Source organism: Lynx canadensis, chromosome B2 (genome assembly GCF_007474595.2).
Source record: "Lynx canadensis isolate LIC74 chromosome B2, mLynCan4.pri.v2, whole genome shotgun sequence".
In the NCBI taxonomy this organism is placed as follows: Eukaryota; Metazoa; Chordata; class Mammalia; order Carnivora; family Felidae; genus Lynx; species Lynx canadensis.
The window spans coordinates 79,322,473-79,329,751 of NC_044307.1; the positions used below are offsets into that span (position 1 = coordinate 79,322,473).

The following is a 7,279-nucleotide window of genomic DNA, read 5'->3' on the forward strand; positions in this document are numbered from 1 at the left end:
CCAGCCCTGTGTTGGGCTCTGTGCTGACAGCACAGAGCCTGCTTGAGATTCTCTCTCTCCCTCTCTTTCTGCCCCTCCCCCCCAAGTAAATAAATAAATAAATAAACTTAAAAAATAAATAAATTAAGGTCGGATTTCTTGCTGTTAGCAATGTTTACCTCCCTACAATAATGGCTGTAATATGTTATGTGTGAGATCTTGTACTTCTTTTAGAAAAAGGGTATTCTTTTTTCTCTCACTTTTAAAAGGTAAAGTTTATTAGATCATGATGTTGTCTGAATTTATCACCTTTGTCAAAAGAAAAATGTGGAAGCTTCACGAATTTGCATGTCACCCTTGCACAGGGGCTGTGCTGATCTTCTCTGCATCACTCCAAGTTTAGTATATGTGCTTCTGAAGCGAGTACAAGGATATTCCCTTTGGGAAACCTCATTAAAAATATATTTTCTTTTCCTGATTTTTGTACTCATTTCATGACTAAAATAGAACTTTAGGGGCGCCTGGGTGGCTCAGTCGGTTAAGCGGCTGACTTTGGCTCAGGTCATAATCTCACGGTCCGTGAGTTCGAGCCCCGTGTCGGGCTGTGTGCTGACAGCTCAGAGCCTGGAGCCTGTTTTGGATTCTGTGTCTCCCTCTCTCTGACCCTCCCCTGTTCATGCTCTGTCTCTCCCTGTCTCAAAAATAAATGAAATGTTAAAAAAAATTAAAAAAAAAGAACTTTATAACTCAATAATTGCAAACAACTTTTAACTGTAATTATGAATATTATCTCTTAGTTCCACAGATGATTAATCTTACCTTAAATCATATTTACCTGGAATTTTAAAAATTAGTGTTTTATAGGCCTTATGATCCTAAAAGCATCAGTGCACATGTACAGATTACATATATGGCCATAAAAGTATACAGTATAGCAGAATTTCACTGAATAAATAGTTATTTGAGCCTGTAAGGTTCAGGTATTTATGACCCTTAATCTCTTAGGAACAGTTATTTATATGGTCATTAGAATAATTCACTTACTTTTGGTGAAAATAACTGGACACTCTGAGATAATTTTGTGATCTAGGATATTGGTTCTCAAATTTCAGTGTGTGTATCAGTCAGGGTCCAGGTTGGAGATGGAAACAACACAGTAATTAAAACAGAAAAAGCTTAATTAAAGAATTATTAACTAGCAATGGGGCATAACTACTAAGGAGTAAAAAGAACTCTAAAGAAAACAAGAATGGCAAATATAGGGAGTAGTCACTAACTCTAGGGTTTAGGTAAGGCACATACACGGGGAATGAACACATTTGCAAGAGGGTTCTCTCTCCCCCATTAAGAGTCAGACCTCTTTGGAGAGGATGTAACCCAGAGGTTTACTGGGTGGTGAGAAGATCACTGAAGTGCCACAGGCTGAATGAGTGGAGCCAGTGTTTCATTTGAGAGCATCTGCAAAGACCTTGAAGTGGCTTAAGAACTAACAGCCATTTAAATATTAGAATGCTTACAGTGCTTCACTAACTCCTAGGCTTTTTTTGAAGCTTCTATAGATATTGAAATAAGAAAAAATGTCATACATTTGTGCAAAACATTATGCAGATTGTTTCCTGTATGTTTTCTCATTCAAAACCCACAGGTCCATACACTTTGATATGCCCTCCCCTACCATTTCCTAAGGATTAAGGCCAAATTCCTCAGAATGACTCATGCTTTCAATGCATGAATCTAACATATTTCTCTAGACTCATTTCTCATCACTTCCTACGCTCCATTCCTAAAAGTTATAATGGATGCTTTTTAAATCTCCATTTAACCCCCTTATTGGATTTATAATATTCCCCAGTGTTTCTATGAAACACATGAAACTGATGTTTATAGCCTACAAAACACACCTGGCTTGCAGGACAGTCTCTAGTATGCCCTAAACTTCTGCTTCTGCCAGTTGGAGTTGTGTACTCATAAAGCATCAGATGATTGTATATGTGTGCTCCCAGATCTGTTTGTTTCAGTTAAATTTATTATTATAATCATATAATTAAAGTGAATATAAAGCATTATAATATTAGTGCAAAAAGAGAAGTGCATATTAAGAAATAATATTGAGAATTTCTGCTTCCAGCAAGCTGGCAGATGAAACAGAAAATTCTCTAATGGCTTCTATACATCTGGATAAAATACAATAAAAATCCTTAGAAATGTTAACTGTGTTTATGAGAAAATGGAAACCTACAGTTCCCCCTAAAGAAGAAACTGTAAATCAAAGAAGTATGAGTCTGAGCTGATGCTTAGTCTTCCCTGGAGGTTGGAGCAGGAGGGTTTTAATGTCTGCAATAGAAAATGAGGCTAGTGTTGCATAGGCAGAGTTTGAAATAAAACCCTTGTATGAAGCCTGGGTTTTGAAAGCCTGTACCCTCTGTGTAAAAGTGGACTGTTGGGTTCTGTACTGATGGTGCAGAGCCTGCTTAGGATTCTCTCTTTCTTTCTCTGCTCCTCCCCTGCTTGCAAGCCTGTGTGCATGTGCTCTCTCAAAATAAATAAATAAATAAACTTAAAAAAATAAAATAAGTGCATTTTTTCAGGAACTCCCTATTGTTAAAGTATTAACAATACTTTAGGTCAAAAACAATACTAGAGGTTAAAAAACCTTAGTTTGACAATAGGTAGGTCTCCAGTATTCTATGAGTCTTCTTTAGCATATGAAAATCCCTTTGGAAACTTCCTCTTGTCTTCATCTCCCCCAACTCCCAAGTATATAATCAGTCTCTCCTCATAGTCCCAGGGCAGCTCTTCAGGCCCCTGGATCCTGTCCCTATGCTTTAATAAAATCACCTTTATACACCAGAAAAAGAAAAAAAAGAAAAGAAAATAATTAAAAATGTAAAAGGAAGCATTAAAATCATAGAAAGTAAGATACAATGAAGAGGCCAGACATATTTGCAAATAAATCAAATAGAACTCCTAGTAATAACTACTATAGTCATTGAAATAAAAACCCCAATGTGTGAGTTGTAAAGGGAATGCTTAGCACAGCGCAGTCTATTTCAAATATGTGCCAGTACAGGTGTGTTAGCTAGCAAGCCCCCAAGTAGCAACTTCTGCCTTCTTCTGCCCTTTTCCGGTTCCTCATATGCTATGAATACAACAGGGGTATACAGATAATTTCAAATAGAATATGTTACTAAGGTTTTAAAGCTTAGTCCCTTAGCCCTTGGTAACCAGACATCAAAAGATGTATTTTAGTTGAGTCCAGCAGTATTGAAAAACCTATAGAGATACATGCTCAAATCGGTTGTACCATGACTGGGATCGCTGTGTTGCTAAGACTTTAATTGATAAATATAGTGATAGTGGGGAGTTTAACCTGGTGTGTCCAACCTAGCTTCACAATTTAGAGAAAAGATTGAAGCTCTGGGTGCTACATCTCATCTATTTGGAATACTGTTCTTTGGACAAGTTTTTGAGAAAGTACCTCAGCTGTTTTATGTTGGCATTTGAGAGGTTTTTGTACAATGCACTGTTTAAGCAATTGGTTTTTTCCTCAGAGGTTGTACAGGATTCCTTTCAAAAAGTTTACCAAAAGTCTATAGCATTGGATAAAGCACCAAGTCTTTACTTGTCATTCTCAAATACAATGGCTGAGAAGTTGAATGTAAATAACAGAGTTAGCTACAGTAGCTAGATAAGAAACTTCAAATGAAAAATATAAAAGAGAAATTTTTAAATTTTGAGGATAAAATGAGAAAGTCCAGCATAGTTCTAATAAGAGTTCCAGAAAGAAAGGAGGGAGAATAGTGAAGAGGCAATACATAAGGATATAATGGCTGAGAATTTTAAAAATTGATGTAAGAACATGAATAATGAGTCAGAAGCACAGTGAGTACAAGACAGAATAAAAATACAAATAAATTCACAACCATATAATTGTAATGAAACTATAACAACGAGAAAATGGAGATTTTATAAGCAACCAGAGAAAAAAGTCAGCTTACAAAAGGAATGACCATTAAAAAGACAGCTGAATTTTTTAAATAAATTAAAAAAATTTTTAAAAATATTTATTTATCTTTGAGAGAGAGAGAAAGAGAGAGAGAGAGAGAGAGAGAGAGTGGGGGAAGAGCAGAGAGAGAGGGAGACAGAATCTGAAGCAGGCTCCAGGCTCTGAGCTGTTAACACAGAGCTGGATGTGGGGCTTGAACTCATGAACCATGAGATCGTGACCTAAGCTGAAGTTGGATGCTTAACCATCTGAGCCACCCAGCTGCCTCCGGATGGCTGAATTTTTAATATGAACAACTGAAGTCTGAGGCCTGTAGAGTGATTACATAAAAAATACTGAAAGCATATAATTGTTGTCTAGAATTACCAGATATTTTCAGAACATGATGAAGTGAACCTAGCAATCATAGAGCCTCACTACAAGAACTTATAAAGGTTAAATTTTAGTAGGAAGGAAATTTAACCCAAAGGAAAGAGTGGGAAATAAAAAGCAATGAGGATCCAAGAAATTGGTAAAATATTAATAAAGCCAAAGAAGTATTAATATAAAACTATAATAATGATGTTGAAAATAAATGGAGGGAGGGAGAGTTAAAAATCAAGGTGGAATTTAAAAACTAGGCAAAAATAACATGTAAGATTAAAGAAGATATCAGAGTTAAAATAGTCTAAGTACCTTTATTTGGGAGTGCTGAAAGTATGTTGATTAATTCTATAATTTGGTAAGCCCAATATACATTAAAATATGAATAATCATTAAAAATAGCAATAGATGATATAGCTTCCAAAGTAATATAAAGAATAAAACAACCAATGCAACAGAAATTAGGAAAGTAAAAAAAAAAAAAAAAAAAAAAGGAAGTACATCAAAAGCTTGCTTAATAGAAATTTCAAAATAATAGAATAGAAATAAATGGAAATATTTCAATATTACAACAAATGTAAATGAACTAATTTAGTAGCTAAAAGCAGAGAATCTTTTATGAGATCTTTAAAAATGTAGCTCTGTCATATTTAAGAGACTCACCTAAAACTTGACACATAAGGGCTAAAATTAAAACCTAGAAAATGTATTTTAGGTCAGACTAAGTACAAGAATATTAATACAAGTGTGTTAGTAACAAGTACTCTTTAAGAATTAAGAACATTATTCTTTAGTTATTAAGAATTAAGAGCATTGTTACATGAAAAGAAAGAATATCTCACTAGGAAAATAGGTCAATTTGCATGTACCCAACATCATTAAGAAGAGGGTAAGATCCCCAACTCATTTTTTGAGAGGCTAGTATAGTTTTGATAGTAAAATTGAAAAAAGAAAATATGTGAATAGGAATTTATAGGTTATGCTCACTTATGAACAAGATGAGTATAAATATTTAAAAAATAATCAAATATAGGAATATTCAATATATAAAAATTTTACTACAATATTAAGGGAGAACAACCATTTAATATCTCAAAATTTGCAAAAAAAAATTTGGGAAACTATCAACACTCATTTATAATAAAATCTCTTAGCAAACTAGAATAGAACAAAATTTCTTTAATCAAATAAAATGAACAAAATATGTATGGATATCATACTTAGAAGTATATTAGGTAAGAAAAAGATAAATATATCCTCTATTCTTGTTCATATTCAGCATTCTATTAGAAGTCCTAGATAGCATAATACGAGGAAAAAGAAGATTGGCATTTGGAATTGTTTGTAGTGTCTATATAGAAAATGAAAGCCTTGACAAATGATTACAATTAATCAATAGGGAAAATAATACTGCTTGATATATCAAAATATTAAATATTAAAATATTAAATATTAAATATCAAAATATTAAAGTGATCTCTTTGCCCCAGCAGGAAATAATTTGAAAATATAATAAAAAAATATTATTTGTAATTGTAAGAAAGACTCTAAGGTACACCATACTATGTTATTTTCCCATATAAACATACCTATGATAAAGTTTAATTTATAAATTAGGCACATTAAGAGATTAACAACAACAATGATAAAACAGAAAAATTTCAACAATACACTGTAATAAAAGTTATGTGAATATGCTCTCTCTCTCTCAATATCTTATACTGAACTTACCTTTCTTTTTCTTGTGATGATATGAAATGATAAAACACCTATGTAATGAGATGAAGTGATGTGAATGATGTAGGCATGGCATAGCATTAGGCTACTATTGACCTTCTGTCAGTATGTCAGAAGGAAGATCATCTGCATCAGCATGGCAATTGACCATGGATAACTGAAACCATTGAAAGTGAAGCTGTGGATAAGGGGGGGTTGTGGGGATTACTATAGCATGTAATTCACAGAGGGTGAAACCTTACTGGCCAATAAACATGTAAGAAATGACCAATCCCCAAATATCTGAGAAACTTAAAACGACAATGATATATCATTATGTTATTAGTAAGATTAGTAAAATTAAGAAGTCTGATAACTCCCAAGTGTTAGTGAGGTTATGGGAACATTGCTGGTGGGACCATAAATCAGACAGCTACTTTGAAGAACTATTTGGTAATATTAAGTAAAACTGAAAATATGCAGACTCTATGGCCCACTTCTAGGAATTCACTAGGGTTACCACATGGCAGAAAACATGGAGTTGTACGCTGTGCAATCTTATGTATCATAGAGCAAGTCACAAATGTACACAAAGAGACAATTCTAAAAAGTTGGAGGAAGTCAGGACTCATTAGAAATTGCCCTGTTCTCACACAGTTTCAAGAATCTGAAACTGGAAATTTTATTATTTTATTTTATTTTATTTTATTTTACTTGCTATTATTATTATTTTAATGTTAATTTATTTTTGAGAAAGAGAGAGACAGAGTGTGAGCATGGGAGGGGCAGAGAGAGGGAGACACAGATCTGAAGCAGGCTCCAGGCTCTGAGCTGTCAGCACAGAGCCCAATGCAGGGCTCGAACTCACGAACCCAGGAGATCATGACCTGAGCCAAAGTTGGATGCTCAACTGACTAAGCCACCCAGGCACCCCTGAAACTGGACATTTTAGACATATTTTGATATTTATGTAAGAAATACAATGTATGAATTATCAAAAGACATGTACTGAAAAAAATTTGCTCTATATCAAAAGACTGAGGAATAAATATACCTTGGTATGTTTATATAAGTATGTAAAGTTCTGAGCAAAACAAAATGCAATTCTTTTTTGTTTTATAAAATGTTTGCATTCTTAGAATATAAAAAAATATTTCTGGATAAATGAATGGTGCTCAAAACAAAAGAAAACAAGACATATCCTTTGTGGTTTGT

At 33.8% G+C, this 7,279-nt stretch overlaps 1 non-coding gene across 1 annotated transcript; it reads right to left on the reverse strand.

Annotated features, from left to right (window-relative positions):
- Positions 1-299: 299 nt before the first annotated feature.
- LOC115515091 lies at positions 300-406 on the reverse strand. Its single transcript, XR_003969157.1, has one exon. It is a non-coding gene; the product is annotated as a U6 spliceosomal RNA (small nuclear RNA).
- Positions 407-7,279: the final 6,873 nt, after the last annotated feature.